Here is a 25,016-nt window from a genome sequence, read left to right on the forward strand (position 1 = left end):
TCGGGAACATACTTGGTTTTCAGCTCTAAACAATGAATGGTTCAATATTTTCTAGAAGACTTTGAAGGATTAAAATATTATGCTAGTTTCTCTTCAGAACCTGGGAGTATTTTTATAAAATGCACCGTTAAATGTACTGTGTGGTTCCATTTATTTTAAGTTTTCATGTGGAATCTACACAACAGAGTAGTGGGGTTGCTTGATCCGTCCACTCCCATTATACAAACCAAATAGTGGTTGCTTAACTGCTCTGCATTTTGAAACTTTTCAAAAGCATTTTCGATAGTCTTCCGGGAAGAAGTAGTGGGTTGTGGAGAGGGTACAAAAACAAAACAAAAAAATCACTTATTTACCGGCTGGCTGGCGGAACCGTTGCTTCTCCATCCTCTTCCTGACTTCTGTTGGAATAAGAAGCAGGAAGCACCCATGCTCCCCTTAGCCATGCAGCTTTGTGATTGGTCTGAGCGCTATGGTTCAGCACTAAGACAGGGAATGGGAGCCTGGACATGTTCTCCACCCAGGCTCTAATACAGCCCAGGGCCGGACTGGGAACCACAACCGGCCCTGGCAAAGTGCTCGGCCGGGCCCCCCTCCCCACTCGGAAGGGGGGGGGGCGTTGGCGGCCCACCGGGGGATTGCCCGGTGCCCGCTATGGCCAGTCTGGCCCTGATACAGCCTGGTGGAGAACATGCAAAGTGTGCCTGACTGACTGGCCCAAAACGGCCGGCCAAACAGGCATGGGCACTTAGAGTGTACCATCACTCTCCCCCACCCCCTGCACTGCCCAGCCCAGACCCACCCCACCCTGCAAAACTGCCTCAGCACAGAAAAATAAAATGATACTAACCTCATGTTATTTTGTTTTTCCTTTTTTGCAGTGCTGAAAATTACGCCTTTCTGCCTTATCGGAGGAAACACCCTGGAGTGCCGACAGCGGAACTTAGACATGTGGAAAGTTTCGCATGCCTTTATTTGAGACTAATATATATATTTTGCTGTCCAAAGGAGTGGTAGTTAAACATAACAAGAGCCTTGTTTGCCGATATCATCAAGGTGTTTGTACACAGTTTTCTGAACAACAAAATGAGGAACTGAAGCCACGATGGGAAAATATGCTTCTCGTTTTCAGAGATAACAAACAGTGAATGGCTCTTCCCCCTTTTCCCGCTCCTCTCTCGTTTCCCTGAAGCTATTTAAGTGACAAATAAGAACATGCCAGAGAGACACACGAGTAAGGTTTCACAGGCGAGTGCACCCTACCAGCAGCCTTCCTTCCGACTGAGCCTGTGGAGCCACCGTCCTCACAGAAGCAGTGCTCCTGGACAACGCTCTGGTGAGACCCTCACACTGAAGCAAAGTGCCACTCACCCATCCCCAGACACTCTCGCAGGTATTTTTCCACCCTTCATTCACCCTTTGTCACTGTTCTTTTCCCGTCGTTCTCGTCCTTTTTCCATCAACCTTTTGTGTATTTCTCTGTCTTGCATTGGGTGAAAGACCGATGAGGGAAAATAAAGGCCTGTCACTAAGTGCCACCTGCAAACACCGGCTCGCACTTGTCAATAGCCTTTAATTTTAACCTACACCCACCCCCCCACACACAGTACTTTGACCTTACTTAACTAAGACCTTGTTCGACTTTAGCTAGGCAAGACAACTTCTATTTTTGTTACTGCTGATCCATGGTCCTTGCTGTCCCACTTTGGTGTGTATTGTATTCTCTCCTGTTGGCCCAATGATAAAAGCTGCACCCAGCCTAAAACAGGTTGGACATTATGTATTGTTGTTTCCACGCGTTGCAGTATACTTATTACATTTTAATTGAAATGCACTGTAGCCTGCTCTGCTGTTCCACCTGTGGGAATGACTCGTCATATATATCACACTCCAAGGGTTTGGCTTAGGAAACCTGCTGTCGACCTAGGACAGTGTTACCTCCTGTGAACCGTGATAGCCCAAAGCCCTTGGAATGTGATCTATACTTCTATGGGAGGAGGGCTTAGGGTTTTATCCTCTTACTCTCTCCAGGTACCTATGAATATAACTTGACTTGCCATATAGCAAGTCCAGCATAAAAAAATATATCGCAAATCAAGAAAAGTTTTAATAAGGGCAGAGTTTATAGGCTCACGGGATGCGTCTAGTGTTACTGAGCCAGGCGCAGACCTGGCAGTGGGAGCTCTGGGATAGTTGCTGCTGTAGATGGATGTCTGGCTATGTGAAACCCTAGTGGGAGCTCTAGGACAGGTGTTGCCTGAGATGGATGTCTGGATATGTGAAACACTCGTGGGAGCTCTGGGGTCGGTGTTGCTGTAAACTGATGCCTGGTTCTGCGAAACCCTAGTGGGAGCTCTGGGACGGGTGTTGTTGTTGATGGATGTCTGCATATGTGAAACCCTAGTGGGAGCTCAGGGAATCAGCTTTGTTGTAAATAGATGTATGGATATGTGAGACCTTAGGGGGAGCTCTGGGATCAGTGTTGTTGTAAATGGATGTCTGAATATGTGAAACCTTAGTGGGAGCTCTGGGACAGGTGTTGCTGTAGACGGATGCCTGGCTATGTGAAACCCTAGTGGGAGCTCTAGGACGGGTGTTGCTGTAAACTGATACCTGGTTCTATGAAACCCTAGTGGGAGCTCTGGGATAGTTACTGCTGTAGATGGATGTCTGGCTATGTGAACCCCTAGTGGGAGCTCTAGGAAAGGTGTTGCTGTAAACTGATGCCTAGTTTTGTGAAATCCTAGTGGGAGCTCTGGGGTCGGTGTTGTTGTAGATGGATGTCTGGCTATGTGAAACCCTAGTGGGAGCTCTAGGACAGGTGTTGCTTGAGATGGATGTCTGGATATGTGAAAAACTAGTGGGATCTCTGGGGTCGGTGTTGCTGTAAACTGATGCCTGGTTCTGTGAAACCCTAGTGGGAGCTCTGGGACGGGCGTTGTTGTTGACGGATGTCTGCATATGTGAAACCCTAGTGGGAGCTCAGGGATCAGTGTTGTTGTAGATAGATGTATGGATATGGGAGACCTTATTGGGAGCACTGGGATCAGTGTTGTTGTAGATAGATGTATGGATATGTGATACCTTAGTGGGAGCTCTTGGATCAGTGTTGTTGTAAATGGATGTCTGAATATGTGAAACCCTAGTGGGAGCTCTGGGACAGGTGTTGCTGTAGATGGATGTCTGGCTATGTGAAACCCTAGTGGGAGCTCTGGGACAGGTGTTGCTGTAGATGGATGTCTGGCTATGTGAAACCCGAGTGGGAGCTCTGGGTCAGGTGTTGCTGTATATGGATGTCTGGCTATGTGAAACCCTAGTGGGAGCTCTAGGACAGGTGTTGCTGTAGACGGATGCCTGGCTATGTGAAACCCTAGTGGGAGCTCTGGGTCAAGTGTTGCTGTAGATGGATGTCTGGCTATGTGAAACCCTAGTGGGAGCTCTGGGACAGGTGTTGCTGTAGATGGATGTCTGGCTATGTGAAACCCGAGTGGGAGCTCTGGGACAGGTGTTGCTGTATATGGATGTCTGGCTATGTGAAACCCTAGTGGGAGCTCTGGGACAGGTGTTGCTGTAAATGGATGTCTGGATATGTGAAACCCTAGTGGGAGCTCTGTGACGGGTCCTGCTGCAGCTGGATGTCTGGATATGTGAAACCCTAGTGGGAGCTCTGGGACGAGTCCTGCTGTAGAAGGATGCCTGGATATGTGAAACCCTAGTGGGAGCTCTGGGATGGGTCTTGCTGTAGATGGATGTCTGTATATGTGAAACCCTATTGGAAGCTCTGGTCTCGGGTGTTGCTGTCGATGGATGTCTGGCTATGTGAAACACTAGTGGGAGCTCTGGGACGGATGTTGCTGTAGATGGATATCTTGATATGTGAAACCATAGTGGGAGCTCTGGTCTTGGGTGTTGCTGTAGATCAAAGGTCTTCAAACTTTTGAACGTTGAGCCCCCCCAGCTGAATTTTTTTAGATGTCGCCCCCCTCCCCCTTCCACCTCCTGACAGAAATTTCTGGAATCTGGTACACTACATAATCGATCGCCACCCGCATATCCCGGGCCATATACGGCTAATAATGTTCAAAACAATGAGTGTTTCCTCCTTCTCCATGAATTCCCTCACTACCACTCACCAACAATGCACCTCACCTCTCTATAGCACCTTTCTGGCAAGCATATATTTTTTTTATAGCTCTACTCATAGTTTCATCATTCTCAGGGGCATATGTACAAGCCCCTATAGAAACCACACTGTCACTTTTTACGACGTTGTGGTGGCGATAGGGGCATTACCGCATTTACAAGGCAGATTTAAGCCACTTAACTTGGCTTAACACTGTCTTGTAAATAAGGCCCCCTTTCATGCTATGCTTAGCATGAAAGGGTGGGCAGTGGGTGTTGCGGTGGGCGTTTCACTGCAATAGGCACTGATTTTGATGCTGCGCCCTATTTACAAGGGCAGAGTAAAGGGAGGCAGTGTTAAAATTAAGAACAGGGAAAACCTGGTCTTAAGCTGGCGAAACTAGGAGAAATGCATTATTTCTCCTCATTTTTGCTTAATCCATGTGTGCTTTCTTGTGCAGCACACAATGAAAAAGCAAAAAGACGGATGCCTGGCTATGTGAAACCCTAGTGGGAGCTCTGGGTCAAGTGTTGCTGTAGATGGATGTCTGGCTATGTGAAACCCTAGTGGGAGCTCTGGGACAGGTGTTGCTGTAGATGGATGTCTGGCTATGTGAAACCCGAGTGGGAGCTCTGGGACAGGTGTTGCTGTATATGGATGTCTGGCTATGTGAAACCCTAGTGGGAGCTCTGGGACAGGTGTTGCTGTAGATGGATGTCTGGATATGTGAAACCCTAGTGGGAGCTCTGTGACGGGTCCTGCTGCAGATGGATGTCTGGATATGTGAAACCCCAGTGGTAGCTCTGGGATGGGTGTTGCTGTAGATGGATGCCTGGAAATGCAAAACCCTAGTGGGAGCTCTGGGATCAGTCTTGCTGTATTTAGATGCCTGGATATGTGAAACCTTAGTGGGAGCTTTGGGATTGTTGTTGATGTAGATGGATGTCTGGATATGTGAAACACTAGTGGGAGCTCTGGGATCGGTCTTGCTGTAGATAGATGCCTGGATATGTGAAACACTAGTGGGAGCTCTGGGATCGGTCTTGCTGTACATAGATGCCTGGATATGTGAAACACTAGTGGGAACTCTGGGATCAGTCTTGCTGTAGATAGATGCCTGGATATGTGAAACACTAGTGGGAGCTCTGGGATCAGTCTTGCTGTAGATAGATGCCTGGATATGTGAAACAGTAGTGGGAGCTCTGGGATCGGTCTTGCTGTAGATGGATGCCTGGAAATGCAAAACCCTAGTGGGAGCTCTGGGATCAGTCTTGCTGTAGATAGATGCCTGGATATGTGAAACACTAGTGGGAGCTCTGGGATCAGTCTTGCTGTAGATGGATGTCTAGATATGTGAAACCCTAGTGGGAGCTCTGGGATCAGTCTTGCTGTAGATGGATGCCTGGAAATGCAAAACCCTAGTGGGAGCTCTGGGATCAGTCTTGCTGTAGATAGATGCCTGGATATGTGAAACCTTAGTGGGAGCTCTGCAATAGGTGTTGCTGTAGATGGATGCCTGGATATGTGAAACACTAGTGGGAGCTCTGGGATCGGTCTTACTGTAGATGGATGCCTGGATATGCGAAACCCTAGTGGGAGCTATGGGGTTTGTGAAGAGCATTCAGGGATGAGACGGCTTTAATATTACTTTGGTAACTGTCCGTATTTAGTGTAAATGAGGATGATGGAAGGAGCACTCTGTCATTGGGGCAGGTTGGATAAATGCAGTGTCTTTGGATGGGATTTGATGGCATGGCGATGTTGGTCAGGCAAAGTTAATCGCAGTATCACTGCAGGAGAATTGAAGCATTCACTGCCACTAAAGACTGTGAGATTCCTGAAGAATCAACGATGTGAAGGGTGCCAGCAAGGACACTGGAGTAGAGTGGGGGCCGGATTTACTAAGATTTCCTGCAAAGCAGTGCAACAAGAGAATCTCCTGCGTTACATTGTAAGAAGGGAGATATCAGAATAGCGACATATTTACAAAGATATGGTGCAACTCAGCTCTCTACTCGTGCTAGAGCAAAGATGCCTGCGTTAAGGTCAGGATGGTTTTTTTGTAGGAAGGCACACCTTCCTGCTCAAAAACGATCCTTTGACGCTTGTTCCTCTTTGTAGGAAGGAGGAAGTAAGGAGGAAGAATAAAGGAAGTTCTACTCTTAACGCCAGCCTCAGGTAGGCAAACCAATAAAGGAAGTTCTACTCTTAACGCCAGCCTCAGGTAGGCAAACCATTTTGGCGCAAACCATGTTCCCAAGACTTTGTAAATATGTGTTTGTATTAAAATGCATGGGTGTATGTGCGGCAACGTTCTTGCTCCACCCATGTAACACCTACCTGAGGCTAGGTAACATAAGGCCATGCTGCCTTGCATGAATTAATTTGTTTACAAAGCTGCACAAAGCCATGCAAACCGGGCTTTGCAAATCCCAAAGCCGATTTTGTGTCGGGCGGCACTAAAAAGTGGCGCAACCCCAATGTGAAATCTTAGTAAATCTGGCCACAAATGTATACACTGTCACTCAGGGAGGTGAGACAATTTCAGTTTCATCGGGGACAAGAAGATACATGAAGTGTCAGTAGAGTTGATTTGGTGGGTCTAAAATGCGTTGTACTTTCATTGTGGTGATTAAAAGACTAAATGTAATTTTGTGTAATGGGACAGATGTGTTAGGGTTGTGTGACTGGATGGGCACTGTCATTGGGTTGATGAGATGAGTGTTGTGTCAATAGGAGGGATGAGAGGAATTTTGATAACGTTATGATGAGTGCACTGTGCTATGGAGGCCTTGGGAGGTGTAATACACGCATGTTATTAAGGGCAATGATTAAAATTACTGCAAAATTCCTTATGGTCAATGTAGGACAGCCAAGTTCCGGGTGGTGTTGGATGGATAAACAGCATCTTTGGAGCAGTGTCTTTAAGAATGTCAGGATACCCATGCCATTAGAGATCATTCAGTATTTGCAGTGTACATTTGGGTACGGTGGCTGAAGCTCAGTGGGATTGCGGTTTGGGATGGTTGCAGTGTAATTGGGAATTAACATGTGAAGGTAGTAATATTGGAGGTGATGGGCTAAGTGAGGTGTCATTGGGGTGATTGCAGTGTAGTCTTGGATATGAATTATCTGCAATGTTTTTGAAGGATGGAAAGATGGCATGAGTGCACAATATCATTGGGGAGGTGAACTGGGCCCCCATCTTTATTATTTTTTTTTTTGGATCATTCTGTGTTTTAGAATTAGTGCCATGCATCTCAAATGATGGATAGAATGTGCAAAGTATCATTTAGGGCGACATTAACCACATGACCCCTCTCACCAAGGGATATCCAATCAACTGCCAGCGATAATTATCACTGGCCGTGTGTGGCGTGCAAAAAGATTAACGCTGCATATTGCCCGATTCTATCGCCTGGTGAGCGCACTATCAGCAACGCGCATCGCCGAGGCAATGGAATCCCAGGCAAAAGCAGGGGAAAAGTCTAAATTGCTGGAATTCCAGCTATAGAAAACCGTGTTAGGGAAAAACCTTATAGATAGGGAGACGTGGACTCAGGAAAACAATCCACCTCCCATTATACATATGGCTTAGTAAGGAAAATAGCAGGCGTTACAAACTGGCGAAAAACCCGGTTAGCACTGATTTTAATATTGCTCTGCGTGTTAGCGATACACTTGAAAATAGAGAGAATTAGGGTTAGTGATAATATCCCATGTTGTTTCACGGGAAACGCCTCCCTTCCATCTCATTAGCGATGAAATGTGATGCGATGTTGAAGCCAGCGCTAATCCTATTGAACACGGGTAAGCGTGCTCTTGTAAATAAAGAAATATTTTTATCGTCGCTCTTCGTCCGAAAACGGACGCAAAAGCGGAGATAAAAATATCGCTAGCCCTTGATAATATGCCCCCAAGCTCCTTGATTCAGACAAGACAACACAACAGGTGTGTGGATGATGACACACAGCTACATCTTAAGCAGGCTGCAAACTTGCTCTTCACCTCTTACATCTCATAAGAGTTATTCCACTCCTTAAACTAACTCAGAAATGTCCTACAATACTTGGACTGTTGATCTCCTGCCTTGATTTTTGGAGCTCCCTTTAGTTTTCCCTCTGTGACAATTCCATCCGAAAATTGCAAAGATTTCAGAATCATGTTGCTTTTGTTCGGTTTGGCCAAGAGTAGTAGGACCACATAATGACGGGTCTGAAGTTCTTCTACTGACTTCCCTTCAAGGAACATCAAATCAATCAATCAATCATTCAATCAGTCATTTGTTAAGCGCACTACATACCTGTGAGGGTCTCAAGGTGCTGGGGTGGGGCGCTACTGATCGAACAGTCAGGTCTTTAGTGTCCTCCTGAAGGTCAGCAGGCCTTGGATCTCTCGCAGGCTCAGTGGGAGGTTGTTCCATGTCTTGGCGGCGAGGTGGGAGATGGAACTCCCGCTGGTGGTTGTTCTTCGGATGTGCGGGACGGTGGTGAGTGAGAGGTCGGTGGAGCGTAGCTGGTGGTTGGGGTTTTAGAAGGAGAGCCGTCTCTTGAGGTAGGCTGTGCCGGACTTGTGGAGGGCCTTGTGTGCGTGGATGAGGAGCTTGAAGGATATCTGTTGTTGATGGGGAGCCAGTGCAGGTTTCTCAGGTGGGGGGTGATGTGGCCGTGTTGTGGTACATCGAGGATCAGTCGTGCAGAGGCGTTTTGGATGCGTTGTAGTCGATTGATGAGCTTGGTCGGGGCTCCCGAGTACAGGTCGTTTCCGTAGTTGAGTCTGCTGTTGGCGAGGACCTGGGTGACTGTCTTTCTTGTATCTGTCGGGATCCATCTGTAGATCTTGCGGAGCATGTAGAGGGTGTTGAAGCAGGAAGAGGAGACAGAGTTGACTTGCTTGGTCATTGAGAGCAAATCCCTTTGCCTTATCAATAAGGCATTGTGTTATTTGGCTGAGCAGAGGTTTTCATGGAAACGTCGTTCATCTCACACCTTCCATCTGGAAAATTAGGATGTGCGACCACAACACAATGACTATATGGCTGCCCTTCATGCACAAAGAACATCCCTCTATAACACCCGCTCAGCGCATGGAAAATGGAAATTGTTTTTTTTCAAATTTTAAAGGTTGCTAAAAATCCAAATGTTCGGTCAGCGATTCCAGAAAGCTTACCTTCGTGGTCTCCTGCTCTGCGGCAGCCCTGCTGATTAGATGCCTAAAACCATCTTCTGTACATCTCAGAGTGTAGACTAAAACTTTATTGAATCTTCTTAGGTCCCAAATATAAGGGTTTGCTGTAATATTTTTCGCACCCGATACAATCTGACACCTAGGAGAAAATTGTTGCCTAATCATGTTTTTGGGGAAAGAACTAGGGAATTTTTTGGGCTTACTGCCCCAAAATCCACATCTTGAAGTTACCAATACTTTTTCCTAACTAAAATTCTGGCAAGTTAACCGTGATGCAATTTAAATGTTGGTGTGATACACATTGCACCACTTATATTTTTATTCTCTGCACAAATAGGGTTAGCAATTTGATCGCAAATTAACACAGCACTTATAACCAGGCCACACAGCATTACTATCTTGTTATCAGCATGCACAGTCAGTGTTCATAATAGCCACATTTCTATTTTGTTCATTGATCGCTAGACCAATATATCAGACCCACATTTTTGCCTGGTAGTTTGTAGTATATTACAAAGATCCCAAATAAAAATTAAATACAAGAGAGTAAATTGTGAACTGTCTTAAAGGGATGCGACAGGCGTAGTGTAATTGGACAATGGATCATATTTTCCATCTTTTGTCAAGCACTTCTTCAGCTCTTGATTCTGTGATTTGGGATCTGCACTTTGCACATGCAGATGGCATTTTATTTGCACTTAAATTCAAATGAATCGCATATAAATATTGTACATTTGACCTTATGTGATTAGAGGACATTGGAACAGTGCATAATAGGAGTGATTGAATCAGGTTGGCGAGTAGCTGGTGAGTCCTTCATTTTTAGGTCGAGCATTCGAGACCTCATGTATATACTTTAGTATATACTTATTATATACTTATATGTGTATGTACTATGTGGGTTCTGGAGATCAGCCCTAGGACTTGTCTGCTTCCGCTTAGGGACTTTTTTACTGCCTCTATTTAATTGTCTTGATAGAAAACGACCAGCATAAGTCAGTAAAATACCAGAATTGCTTTCTGCTGAGAGCCTTTCTTTTTTTTCTTTTTCTGGCACCCGTCTCTATTTAACTTTCTTGATAGAAAACGACCAGCAGACTTCAGTAAAATACCAGAATCACTTTAGCATTCTCTAGATTCCAGTCCATAGATATTGTCTTCCAAAAGAACCCATGGGCAATATTTTTTTTAAACCTTGTATTTTCAGTGATTTGACAGCCGAAGGCCCTGATTTTATATTGAAAACAGAGCTTTGAACTATACGACTTCCCGCTGACAGGCAATATTTTTCTCCATGTGTTCCCATACCCGGTGTGTCATGCAGTTTGATGCTTACTTTCCCTCCATGTTAAAAAACAGTAGATGTTGCAGCACCCAGGCCAATGTGCTGCACTGCTAAATACATATAAGGTCCCAACGGCAAGACCGATTGAATTGCAAATGCCTATTGAGCTTCTGGCCTCACTCAGACAGGAAGGGTGGCGGCTCTTGAATAGTGTGCCTAGTCCTTCAGTGAGAAATGGGCTGCTGAATGATTCCCATACCCCTCACACGTGAATTGGACAGCTAAAACACTCATGGGAGATCAGGCCCTTCCAGGTATTGTCATTGGGCTGCTCTTGGGGTAGACATTGATACCACTCCAGATCGGGCAAAAAGTGGGCAGACTAGATGCTGGAACAGCCTTTTGTCTAAAGAAGCTGGTTAATGACCTGTCGGCCAATTAAAATTGGTCCATGTTTTAAGACATTTCGGATTTAGAGCTCCATAACTAGCCAGAACATATAGGCAGACACACTATCACGGTTGAGCTCAGTGTTGGAGGTATGGGAGACCCATGGTGCTGCAGATCAATGGCCACACTGCATGGTATGCAATTCACAGGGGCTATGCACTCAGATTCCATACCAAGAGCACAATGCTGAAGCCTGTAGTTTCCGCCCATTTCACATTCTGTGTAATATTATTGGGGGTTCAGGTTTGGGCTCAGACTTCTGGGGGAAATGCAACATTTACAGTGTCCATGGGTGTGACGTGAAGCACGGCATACTAGTCGGGTGCTGGGATGACAACAATGTTATTTACATAGTTTGATATATGCATTGTCATTGGTTGTGATAAGTTAGTCCCAAAGTGATTGGAGATGACAGCATGGATACAAATATTTTTGAAGTCGCACATAGGGGCTGATTAGGATGGCAGACGGATTGCCACCGCCATGCAGGCGGTGGCGATCCGTCCGCCATCCCTGCCCTTCCGCCACCTATTTCCCCCCACCATATTACAATGGCGGACGGGAACATGGCAGACGGGAAGACCCTCCGCCGCGGTCGCCTTGCGGAAAAGGTCTAATACGGTGGCGGTGTCTATCAGACACCGCCAGCCATATTAGGATAGGCTGAGGGAAATGCCTTTCCATGGCGGCAATGCCGTCACAAAAAGGCATACGGTCCTTGCTTTGGGGGCCCGTTGCGGGCCCCCAGGTGAAGGGAGGGGTGGGGGGTGCTCATGGGGGGTACCTATGGTACACCCCCTGCGTTTCACAGTACAACATGGCATGCACCGCGTGGGGCCTGTCATATTGTGCTGTGAAACGCACAACATGCATTTTTGACATTGTGGTGGACGGTGCTTGCAGCACCGTCGACCACAATGTTAAAAATGCGGGATGCACCCACCACTGTGGCGGGAGCATCCTAATTTGGGGCACGGTACCTCCGCCCTTGTGGCAGACGGTCCCTGCCCCAGACAGGATGGCGGACGGACTTTGTCCGTCCGCCATCTTAATCGACACCTTAGTGTGAAGTAGGGACAAGTGACGTGTGTAATGTTGTCAAAGGTGGCAGAATAGCAGAGTTATTGAAATTGTGGATCGTCATCGGTATTATTAGCATTAATGAATCGGTGTGGTAAGATTCAGGTGATGTGGTGGAGGTAGTATTGTTAGACTGATGGCTGGATGTGACGTCAATGGGCTACTGGGAGGTGATATTGTGCCACAATAATGGAGAAGGTATTTTGATGTACAAAGTGTCATTTTGGTGGTGGGATGGCCAAAGGGTCATGTGAAGAAATGGCACTTGGAGGTGATGAGATGGTCACAGTATTATTATGGTAATGGAGTTGATGAACTATTAGGACGGTTATGGGATGTGTAAGTTTGTTGGGGGTGATAAACCAAGAATACATTTATTGTTTTAATGGGATCACAGCAGTGCCACTGGGAAGATGGGAAACACACACTGACTTTAGGGCATGGATATGGTCAAGTGTTATTGTGATTAAATGTTTGCAGTGGCATTGGGTACAATGGCACCTAAGAACACTGTGTTAGGAGGAAAACAGTGTCACAAGGTCAACAAGCTGGCTGCTATGCTTTTTGAAGTAATACAATGAGTAGGTTGCCTTTGGGTTAACATATTTAACTTTGTGGCCGATAGTCTGAAGGTTGATGGAATGAGCATACTGGTCACAGTAGGAGCTCATGAAGAGCGCTGTGTTACTTGGGACCTGCGTATATGTACAATGTATATGGAGGCGACTTGGTGGTAGTAGTGTTTTTGAGGGGATGGATGGATGGATACAGTGACATAGGTGGGAATCGCTCGTACAGTGGCAATAGTTTGGAAGGGATGGTCGGTGGTACATTACAGGCAATGGGATGCCCACGGTGTCATTGTTGGTGATGGGATGTGTTAGGTATCATTGCAGTAATGGGGGAAATGCACATTGTAGTGAAACAGGATAGAATGGATACAATGGCATTGAGCAAAACAGGAAATGTGTTCTTCCATTGGTATGACCTGATGCATTAGTGTTAGTGTGGATAATATGCCGGGACTGGTAAGGAAGGCTATATGTAAGTATGTATATGGTATTTTTATATCCAGAACAGTGGCAAGAGGTGGCAGCAGCGCTCTGTACACCGTCAAAGGCAATCATACAGTCAACAAGTGATAGGAGAGGTAACTGGGATGTCTTCTTTGGCTGCGTTTATGCTCATCAGCTGCTTCAGCACCCGAGAACAGGCACACAGTTGATGGATACCATGCGTCTTCTTTGAATGGGAGAGAAAATCATGTATCCAACTCTACAACTCACACTCACCTCTCGTGCAGAGGGCCACATATGCTCATTTAATGGGAATGAGCCGGATTAAGGAGTTTGGAAAAGGGAGCCAATGATTGGTTACATGTTGATCAAGGGAATAATGATCAAGAATGTCTGAATGGGAATGCCTTGATTGTATGCAGCAGCAGTATTCTATTGTCCGTAAATAGAGACTAAAATGTCCAAAATTTAACTGAAATATAGGGAACCACTAGCGCCTTAAAATTAACAGGGCTCCTATATCAGCCAATTGAGGTGCTTAGATTTGGGCTGTGGATTGGAAGGGCTCTTAGACATGATACCACTATTTTGATATTTTATATCAAACTCAATCTACCAATGTTTCAATGAATTCAATGGGGTGCTATTTTAATTATGTATAACTTTTTATTTCCTGAACCAAATTTCTTTATTCTAATTTTATTTTTTATTGTTACGGTGTTACATAATTTGTGGTAGACTAGACTTTAAGTTCCTCAAGTCTATGTCATTATCAATTCTGTTATTAACTGTTATACATAGCGTTGTAACCCATTTTTATGGGGTTTGCCCTGGTGCTCATGTCAAACATAGGAAAGGTGAGCTAAAGTTACCCAAATTGAAGCATTTTTGCTTCTATGACATTCTCTATGTGGACATTATGGGTGCCTTGCCACAGCTCACATCCTATCCAGGAGCTTTCTCTTTCATAACCTGCTACAACATTATTCTACAGATAGGTACAGCCAAATCACCAGTTTAACAGCACAGAGGCAGGGGGTAGGCAAACTAAAGAGCAAACTAAAATAAAGTGCATTACCACATATTTCACAAACCTGTCTAGCCCATCCTCTGTAACATGTCCCTACCTCTTCTGTGTCAGTGATACTGATGCCTGACATGTGAGGAGATGAAGTGGGTATGCCCACCTTTCATTACTCACTAAGCACTGCCCTTCCAATGTATTAGATCAACCAGACATGCCATTCAGTTGAAGTGAAGCCACAGGTTGGCTAGGTTCCTTCAGTCCTTGACTTCTGGGTACTGGACCAGTTCAGGTGCTTGGCCTCCGACAGACTGCCTGATGCGGGTCTGTGTGCATGTACAGTCGTAAGATTACATTGTTCCACACATAGAAAAGCGTGATATTAATAACTTAATTAGGGAAGTAAAGTAGCATCCCTCCTGAGCGATGAAGACATCCGAAGCACAAATTGAGCATTCCAAACAGGCTTCCAGTGATGTCTCAGGCCAGTGTTTTTTATGTGATAATTCTGTTGAGTACCCTAGTAGTTGAATTTCTGATGGGGCGAAGGAAAATGGGAGTGGGACATATACAGCACCACCTGAAAAAGCACACGGATAATTTACTTCACAAGTCTCGCTCATACATAAACCTTAAAGTTACATAAGAGTTTATGTATGCAAGAGTGTTGTGAGGTATACCAGTTACCGGCATGTCATGCACCGAGTGAACATGCATGTCCTGTGTGTGTTTGCCGTGCTCAGCATGCAGCAAAATGTCCCTGTATCACCTTACAATAATTTGACGTGATCATTGACTCTTGGTGCAATACATGGCTACTTTATAACCATCAGAGATGGCACACACATGTGTGAAAGGGCCCCTGCATCACAGACAGCTAGCACCTTGATGAAGTGTCACTCTTGTACACTGTGATAATGCTGTGACTAAAGTGACACATTTATTTATTTATTTAAAGATTTGTAGAGCGCCTGGTGACCCGGAGGCATCCCCGCGCTATAAGACCTGTAAGGTTGGCTGAGAGGGGAGAGGGGGGAGAAAAACCTTTTTATTTAGGGAAAAGCAGAGTTTTGAGCTGTTTGCGAAAGCGCAGGTAGCAGGGTTCCAATCGCAAACTGCGGGGGAGCAAGTTCCAGCGGGAGGCTGCCTTTACTGAGAAGCGGCGACCTCCGGTACGTGCCCTCCTAAACTTGGGGATATTCGCCAGTCGCTCATTGTCCGAGCGCAGAGATCTCGAGGCTTTGTACGGGGTAACCATGTCTCCTAGGATAGAAGGGCCTTGTCCATTGAGGAGCTTGTGAACGATGCACATAGCTTTGAACTCGATCCTCTCTCGAAATGGCAACCAGTGGAGTGCCTTAAGTGCCGGTCTGGCGGAGGATCTTGTCATGTGCTTATCTAGGTTCCTGATCGATACTGTGACCTTATGCCCCTATTCGGCTATAAATCCATTTATTCCCTATATTGGCATAACCGTTCAAGTGCGATTTTCTGTAAAGTCATCTCTGGCCTCACACGAGCAGAGCCACAGAGCCACATTCCAGCATGACTCTCTGCTACTTCCTTTGCGACCAATTAGTGCAATGACAGAGCAGCAGTCACTATCTGATATTCCTAGATAACACTCCGAGTTCTTCAACAAGATAAAAACTTAGCAAACCTGGAAATCCCCGCTTGCTATGTTTTGATTAGTAATGGAACTCTAATGAGCAACTGATAGCTGCCACTTCCTAGTGACATCTTTAATTGACGTCTTATGTCCAGCAAACTTGCGTCAAACCCGGCACCTGTCAGGTATAAATATTACCAACGTTGCCTTAAGCAATACGAAGCTGTGAGCTGTGAGAGCGAAGCTAACTGCTGTTGAGCGTTGCCTGTCGCTGCAGCCTGCTATCCTGTGGTGGTGAAGCTACTGATTACCATTATCGCCGCTACAGCGCGACCTATGGTGCAGTACGCTTGAGGAGCCGTGCAGCCGTCCTCTGCGAAGACATCCAGCCCAGCTGCCCGCGGACGCTGTCACCCCTCCTTCCTCCAGACGCGCTGAGAGAAGTCGCTGCCTTTCTCGTGCAGAGAAATCCAGTCCCGGCGCTTCCGGTTTACCCTCGCAGGTGACTGGGATATCGAGAGAGACCCCTGAAGGAGATACCAATCCTCCATCATTCTATTCAGAGGTATGGTGTTGACTAAACCCTTAGACGAGAATTCTTGAAACAAACCTTGGCAAAACCAACTTAACTTAAGCTACTTACTTACTCCCCCTTCTCACGTGTTAGGCTTAGGTCAGGCACACTGGGGTAGGCGTAGTTAGAAGCACCAGTTGAGTATGTTAGCCTAATGTATATATGACTGTATATATGTTTTATTACTTTTAAACCATTGTATGGCTAAGAAACCATATCAATGCTTTTACAGTTCTATTTTGCTATTCTTATCTTACTGTACGTACTTTTTATAATAACAGTTATTGCAATTGTGGCAATACATTTCTCTTGTATGAGAAGAAAGACTGTTCAATAAATGTTAACCCTTTATTGATACACGCCCGTCTCTCTATTCTCTACATACTGTGAAAGTAAACTGCACTAGACTGACTGAGTGAAATCTATGTCTATTGTTTCACACGACCCTAGAGATCGACTCTTGATCTGAGGAGCAAAGTTGTCATGTTGCACGGTTGTTGGAAAGCTGAATCCCTTCTTGTCTGTGCCAAGGAAGCTGATCACTTCCTATGCAGAGAAGAAAGTTTCCAGTGACCTCTGAGCTAGTTGGTAACACAACCCAATTAAGTTTAGCATAGTCAGTGGAGGCCTGGAATATAAGCAGTTCCACGTCGATACTACTGTTTATGTTATTCCAATGCGCAGGGCCTAGTGGGAAACTAGGAACTACACTACATGGCGCCCAACGTTTGGTAAGGCGATAAACTAACGTAAGACTTGTAGAGTAACTCAGTCGTGCATATTTCACACCCCTTTCTCCCGTAAATACTCCAATAGACGTCTGGAGTGGGTGAAAGGTTAAAATCCGCCCGACCTTAGTAGGAAGAGATTCCTATGTAAAGCTCTGGTTTATTCAACGTTGAAGGATACAGTGTTCCAAAATATTGTGCATCTAATCTTTGTCTCCTTGGAGACCCACTCTGCAAAGCCTGCATTTTTAAAAAAATGCCAGACAATGAAGAAGCAGTTAGGCTGGCTTCCATGCTAATAGAGGAGGACTCGAGTCTCCTACAGGCAGACCCGGATGCTATTATCATCCCGGTCCAGTTAAGAAGATCTATAACTTTAAAACTTATAGAAAACGGACTGCCACCTCAAGGTGGTACAGTAATTTTCGTGATAGAGGCTCACGAGTATCGGCAGACAGAGGTATTCTATTCATGGATAAACTTTCCAGCGGTAAACGCTATAACACAAGAGTTTCACTATTACAAAATAGAGGAACCTCCGGGAGAGTACGCTCCTTTCGAGGAGATTGAAATCCCACTTAAATTTCAAGAGCACCTGCTCTGGTTTAATGGCGCCCTAAAACACAATGATCACATAACCAGGCTCGGTCCACTAGGTAGACCAGGAGCCACGTGGCCGGTTCTAGCCAGCTACACACCACATCCTGACATTATAAGAATGTCTAGAGAAGAGCTGTTAGCACAGCTAAACACATTAATAAAAATACATAGGCAATTAGTCCAATATGTAATACGGACTGCAACAGTCCAGCCAGCTGTTAATACACCACAGCTGACCCCTCATCAGGGGAACACAAATAAAATTACACCACAGAACATACAGTCATGTCTTGGTAAAACACCCGTAAAACGGGAACAAATTCCTTTCTGGTTAGCCCAGAAAATCACTCAAATAGAGGCAGTATTTCCTGATACTACCCCTATTGAGAAACACAGAATCTTGACCATCTGCCTTCCTATGGGAATCGCACCACACGTGGAGGACTGTGACACTTGGGGTACAGTCTTTGCTTCCATTTACACAAAAACACACGGTGTTCCGTCTATGGCGGTAATACCAGACGTGCTAAAACAGATTCAAAATGAATTCGGTCCAGAACCAGCTTTAAATCTAGGTATGAAATTACTGAAAGACTTCAAGCAGGTCACGGCTATATTATTAGCCAATGTAAAGGGAGAAGCAGCATCTGTGGCGATTCGCCAGAAGTTGAGGGAAACAGATATAAAAGATCCTGTTGAGCTTGCAAAAATCATAGAAAAATGCTATGAAGAATTAGGTAGAGACAGCTTGGGTGGGAAACCAGTTAAGCCCCAACTGCTCGAAAATCCAGAAAAATTATTTATTAAAAATAATTTAAACACTCCTAAAAAGAGCTGGGATGGAAATAAACAATCCACTCCCAAGGAAAAAGTTTTCCAGTCCAGAGGAAGGTCTCCTCGACGGAGGGAGAGAACTCCGACTCGAGAACGCCAGTCTCCCCAACGGGAGCCCTCTGAGAAAAGATATAACCTTAGAAATAGGGATAATATAAAAAAACCTGATAGATATCAAAGTATTGATACACGTCCCTCTCGATCTCTTCCACAGAATTCGGAAAGAAGAGGACGGTCAGACCCAGGAGAGCACACCAAGTCCAAAGACAAGGAACCTGCTCAAAATAAGAAATCTCAATTTCAGAAAAAGAAGGTAGCCAGTATTAGAGTAATCAACCATGCCGAGAATACTGAGGACACAGTTGAAAAACGGGGAGTGGGCATTGACAATGTTGGACAGTGCAGCAGAGATCAGTATAGCGCGCAAGATCTTGATGAGTCATCTGGAGACAGTGGACACGAATGAATACATTCAGGTTGAAACTGCCGACGCCAGACTTAGCGAGCCCCATAAAATATACGAAATAACATTGCGTATAGAGGGTGATAAGACTAGGAAAATTAAGGGTCTATTTTGGGATAAGCTCTCAAAAGGCTATGATATTCTGTTAGCTGAAAAAGATTGGCCCCCGGAGTTTGTCAGGGAGTGCCCTCGTGGCGAAGAAGTGATTATGCCTGCCTTCTCGAATCACATACCGATTCACAAAAAATACACATATGCAAGGAAATGGGCTGTAGCCCAGGCACCTGCATTGTATAAAAATCATGTAGGATGGGATGAGGATTCTACACCTCACAAAATCCAACTAAAAAGTGAACCAACTGCCCAACGGCAGTATCCCATAAAACAAGAAGCTAAAAAACAGGTCAGGGAGATCTTAGATCAACTTGAGTACCAGGGGGTGATTGAAACATGCACCTCTCAAATGAACAATCCTTTGTTTCCTGTCTCCAAGCCAGACAATTCATATCGTCTAGTTTTGGACTACAGACACCTTAATACATGTTGCAAAACTTTTGCAGTACAAAACTCGCATAGTGCAGCCCTAATGAATAACATAGTTAGGAAAAAATACAAAACGACATTAGACATTTCTAATGGTTTCTTTTGTCAAAACATTGCACCAGAAAGCAGATACTTGACCGCTTTCTCCGCATTTGGGTCACAGAAAAAATTCTGCGACTCCCACAGGGGTTCAAGAACAGCCCAGGACTATTCTCAGCTAGGGTAACAGAGTTACTACAAATCTATGATGATGAAGCATTGTCTTACGTAGATGATATTTATCTCACAGACGACGACTTGGATACTCACTTAAAAAGAGTGAACACCATTATACTTGGGTTCGCAGCAGAGGGTTACAAATTCAACTTTAAAAAGTCCCGAATTGCCCATCTGACAGTACTATTTTTAGGGTACGAATTATCAAGTGAAGGAAAAAGCCTAGCGGACAACTTCTTAGAGAAGTGCGCTGTACTCCAAGCTCCAAAAACGCTGAAGAATTTACAATCAATACTAGGTTTTCTGAATTTCGGAAGAACTTACATTCTAAATTACGCAGAAAGGGTTAAACCTCTCTACGAACTAATTAAACCTGATTTAAAACAAATCAATTGGACTCAAAAACACACAGAAATTTTGAGATCACTGCAAACAGACATGTTAGCAAAAACTAAATTAGATACACGTGACAACACGATCGATCTTGTAATCCGAGTCATCCCAGGAAGATGCGGATTCACGTACCTAACCTCTAATGAGGGAGAAAAGGTACCAATTTCAATTAAATCTCACTTGTACACACAAGCAGAAAAAACATTCAGTCGCACAGAAAAAACTGTGAACGCAGTGCAAATCGCATTAGCAAATGAACGAGAACTAGCACACGGCAAACGGATTAATATCCTTACAGCGGAATCCGCCTTCGAGGCGCTATTCAGCCCAGTAAACCTGCCTACAGTGTCACTGGACCCGAAATGGATACAGTGCATAGATTCTCTTGGAGCGGAAGACGTGAAATACTATTTCGCCCCGCAATACACAGAACTAAATGATTTAGAATATGAAGAAGAATATCTTCTGCCAATCGAAATTCTGCCTCTCCCACAATACGCCTGTATAATCTATACAGATAGCTTTGTACAGCATTTTAATGTAGAGAGTAAATCCTACAATGCAGCATGTGCGATCATTAAAGGTCGTTGGCTGTGCGGTAAATTCAGACCGAAAGTAACAAAAACTGAATCTGTAAGAAACTGTTCGGTTCAAAGAACTGAAATCAGATCTTTAAAGATGGCGCTCGAAAATGCAGAACGCGAATTCCCCACACTTATAGTGTGCGATTCTCATTTTTGCGTCAATTCTTACAACAATAAACTGCAGAGTTGGATCGAAAACGACTACAAAGATGACACAGGTGCCACAATAAAGCATAAATTGCTTTGGAACGAGGTAGCTCTTTTAAGTAAAGAACTACAAAAGACTCACGTGATTCACGCACAGAGTCTTCAGCGTGATGGCGTTCACGTTGCAGGGAATTCATTGGCTAATACAGCCACCGCGGAAGCAACTAACCCGGCTTCCGTAGCCACAAAAAAGCGTACAGATAAGTATATAGACGGGGAAACCATGCTGGCAGTAAAAACGACCGTAAAAGGCGACTGTGCAGCACTACCCGTAAACTATCCACTCAATTATGCATACATAATCGATGCAAACTCCGTTCCTTTTGCTCGAATCCCTGGAGTGGGGGATAGAGTAATTCCAAACAGGAGCAGGAGGGGCTTCCTCCTACTGGAAGCACACATGGGGTTGGGTCTGAGACACCAAACAATCAAAGCCTCTCTGAAAGAATTGCAATCAGAGTACTGGTGGCCAGGAATGAGTATAGATATTCAATGTTTTGCTCAAAATTGTGAAGACTGCAATAGAGATCGCAGTAATGAACAGGCCAGTGTAGTTTCAGGATCCCTTCTAGACAGCATAAGGCGGTCTATCTGCGCAATCAAAGAAGAGAAGCGCGTCCCAGTGTACACCATTAAGACGAAAAGCACTTAAAACATGAGGCCTCCAGCGCTCGGCTGACGCTAGAACGGTTATAAAAGATTTGCGAGTCTTTATCGGCACATACGCAATTACCACGTTCCATTCTGACCAGGGTCCTGCTTTTAGCTCTCGAGCTTATGGGGAGGCCATGGCCAGCATGGGAATTGGGTTGCGGTATTCTTGTCCGTCGCACAAGTGTGATAGAAAGAAAAAACCGGGACATAAAGCAATCTATAACAGCGAAGGTATTAGGTTCAGGCGCTGGGTGGGTCAAACATTTAATAAGTGTCCAGACTAGTCTTAACAACATGCCAAGAAATTCTCTAAAAGGTTTCAGCCCATACGAACTATTGTTCGGAATTAGAATGAACGTTCAGGACCTCGATAGTCAGATGTCAGTGGTACAAGAAGAAACAAAGCAGTTTGAAGTAAAAGACCGTTTGGCTGTTTTACAGGAACTGAATGAAACAAGAAAATCATTAAGCAACATAAAGTTAAAGCAACAGCCAAATACCACTGACGAGGCACCACCCGCAACAGCCCCAGCAAGGCCTGTCTGGATTCCAAAGATTGGGGATCTAGTCAGAGAAAAGATCGCGGTTAAGAAGGAATTTGGGCCTTCTTACAGAAAAGCAGTACCTGTCTTAGCAGTCACCGGAACAAGATCAGTTGTGCTACCGCCCCTTGCTGGTAAAAAGGAGAACAGAGTCGTGTCCATCGACCTGGTAAAACCACAAGCATGTGGCCTATAATCAACAGTAGGCCCAGTGGACTCCCAAGAAACAACAGAATACCCAAACTTGCAACAATCCAAGAGGTTCAAACTGAAAGACTAATCACATTCGATCAGCCTGCAGTGCACAATGAAGGACTATGCAATAATGCCATGGAACTCGTGCCTCTTGAAACACAGATTGAAACAGTTCGTCAAGAAACAACACCAGTCTACAATGATGTGGCATCAGAAAGTGCTACCGAGAGACAGATTGAAAGAACAATCCCATCAATTGACAGAACTGCCTCTGGTTATTTCATCAACTTCGACAACTTCTCTGAAGATTTAAACGAGCCCGAAGTGATGCCAGAAACAAAAAAGTCTTTTAAAGAAAAAGCAACGGAACTCTTTCATCAACTGAAGGAAATCTACCTAATTTCCCCTTGGCTAGAGTTCTGGTTCGGTCTAGGTGTATTTTTCCTCCTGCTTTGGCTCATCATGGTACTGTGTTTGGGAAAATTCATTGAAGGAAAATATATTACAATGGACACAGCAAGTCAGAACATCAACCTAGTCCTGAAACCACACAGATCATCCCACGTGAAGAAAAGAGAACTGTCAACAGTTAATGTCACAGCAATTCCAATACCTGGTGGGGTAGTATGGGAGAAAACAGACTATGAGATCTATGGTCCGGTTGAAATCCTGAAGTATCCTCATCAACTAAAAGTTTCCTTAAGTGACTTTGTTACACCAAGTACATTCTCTGATGATTGGGACTTTAACAGTATTAATGACATGATGTCTGATTTAGTAATGTCAGCTAGATTCACAGATCATGATTATTTACAAGGTTCATCTAGTTATGAGCAGTTATTCTGTTATACCCACTATGGGGATCATTACTTGCATAAATCTGCACAGCCTAGAAATGTTTTTATGTATAATCAATGGGAACATTGTTCTACACCACCTAAAAGCAGTTCTAAAGCATTTTTTGAGAAATTCAAATATTTTTCAGGGTTTAACACCAGTGATGCAGAAACGTTTTATTATAAACTGTTAGATAAAACAGGCATGAAAACAATGCTGACAAATTCTAAATTGATATATTCAGAAGCATTTTATGACAAAATGATGACATTTGGTTTTGATTATTGGAAAAATAATATTGAAACAAAATCAATTTGGGGTACAAAAGATTGGCAGGTGCAAGGCATAGAAGCACTGTTTAGAACCTGCATGATACCAGAACAAATGTTATTTTTAAATGACACTGTACACCAAACATCTTGTCTTGGCCTAGCTAAGAACAAAGAAATGAAAACACCGTCTATACCAAAGCCAATAGCTGAGAATACAACTGCAGATAATGAGTTAGACGTGTCACACATTTTACATTTCAACAGAACACATCCGGATTGGAAAAAGTGGTTAATCTGGCCTACAGACACAAATAGCTGTCAAGATAGATTCCTGAACAAAACACAGGGTTTAAAAATGACCAGATTAGACCCTAGATATTCCCAGAGACAACATCCAGGAATTATAACCACATACAGTGTAGGTAAACTCTGCCTAGAATGGCTAACTTCATCCACACTGGCTGAAATTAAGCAACACTTGTCTTTGTTAAAAGATGGTGCTGATTTGCGCGATTTCATTCTTGGACCACGCAAACAGCGTCAAAAGCGTTTCATAGCGACCAGCATCTATGCTGCTTACAACGAGGCTTGGAAAGTAAAGCAAATTGAAACTGCTGAAAAGATACGAGAAATTGATCGTATTAATTTGGAAAAATCACTTTCTGTGGTAGACAATGGGTTAATGACTCTGTCTTCCAGAATATATTCTTTGGACAATATTGTATCCTCTGCCTTTGATGTGATAGACAGAGATTTGCTAATGTTACAACATGGCCAGTCTCAATTACGCTCTATTATAGAACTAGGCTGGACGCTGCAAAATCTTCGTTCAGGCTATGTGCCTTGGCGTCTGATAAACACAACGTCATTATTTTCCATTTTTAACCTTACTGATAAACAGATCAGTTTGGCACAGAAAGGAGCAGACTATACAATTTTGAGCATCGAGAAACTCGAGAGATTATCATTGACAATGTCAGAGAGCCCTGTCATTGAATGGATAATACACGGAATTATCACAATTCCGATAACAACTTTCCGATTTCATAAATGCCTTGAATACATACCTGCTGGCCAGTATGAACAATTGGGTAAGGGATATGTTAAATCCGAATGGAAATTACCATACACTCATTCTTGCTATAGTGACAGCGACAAAAATGTATTTCTTAGTGGTGACAACTGTAAACACTCACTAAGCGGTATACTTTTGTGTCAGGGTATTAATTTACACGGAGCATGTGATGGCAATTCAAACAACCTTTCATGCCACCAGCTAGTCACACCTGCAACTCAGATAGAGCCCTTCTTTATGCAACTCGCAAACGGGAGTTACATTCTAAGAACAGATCACAGGTGCTGTGGCCTCGCGCCCGGACTAAGTTATCTAGTAGAAGTAACGTCCATGGTCAAATGTTGTATGCAAGCATTGTTCCCGAGCGGGCCTCCAGACACAGTGACTCCCCTCTGGCCTCGTCTGAATCTCTATTCTATACGAATTGATACATTAAGCAAAATGAAATCTGTGCTTTTACAGACAACAGTGCCTATAACGTCATCTAAAGAGACGTATGATCTTCTAGTCGCAAGGACGGCTACTGAG

The 25,016-nt window shown here is 44.4% G+C and overlaps 1 protein-coding gene across 1 annotated transcript in view; it reads left to right on the forward strand.

The window, feature by feature from the left end:
• The first annotated feature begins 1,220 nt into the window (after positions 1-1,220).
• Positions 1,221-25,016, forward strand: part of LOC147711467 (basic phospholipase A2-like) — a 215,838-nt gene continuing 192,042 nt past the window's right edge. Inside the window, exon 1 of the mRNA XM_086922171.1 lies at positions 1,221-1,390. The gene's annotated coding sequence lies outside the window, so the exon portion shown is untranslated. The remainder of the gene's footprint in view (positions 1,391-25,016) is intronic.

The sequence above is a fragment of the Lissotriton vulgaris genome, chromosome 5 (genome assembly GCF_964263255.1).
Source record: "Lissotriton vulgaris chromosome 5, aLisVul1.2, whole genome shotgun sequence".
Lineage (NCBI taxonomy): Eukaryota > Metazoa > Chordata > Amphibia > Caudata > Salamandridae > Lissotriton > Lissotriton vulgaris.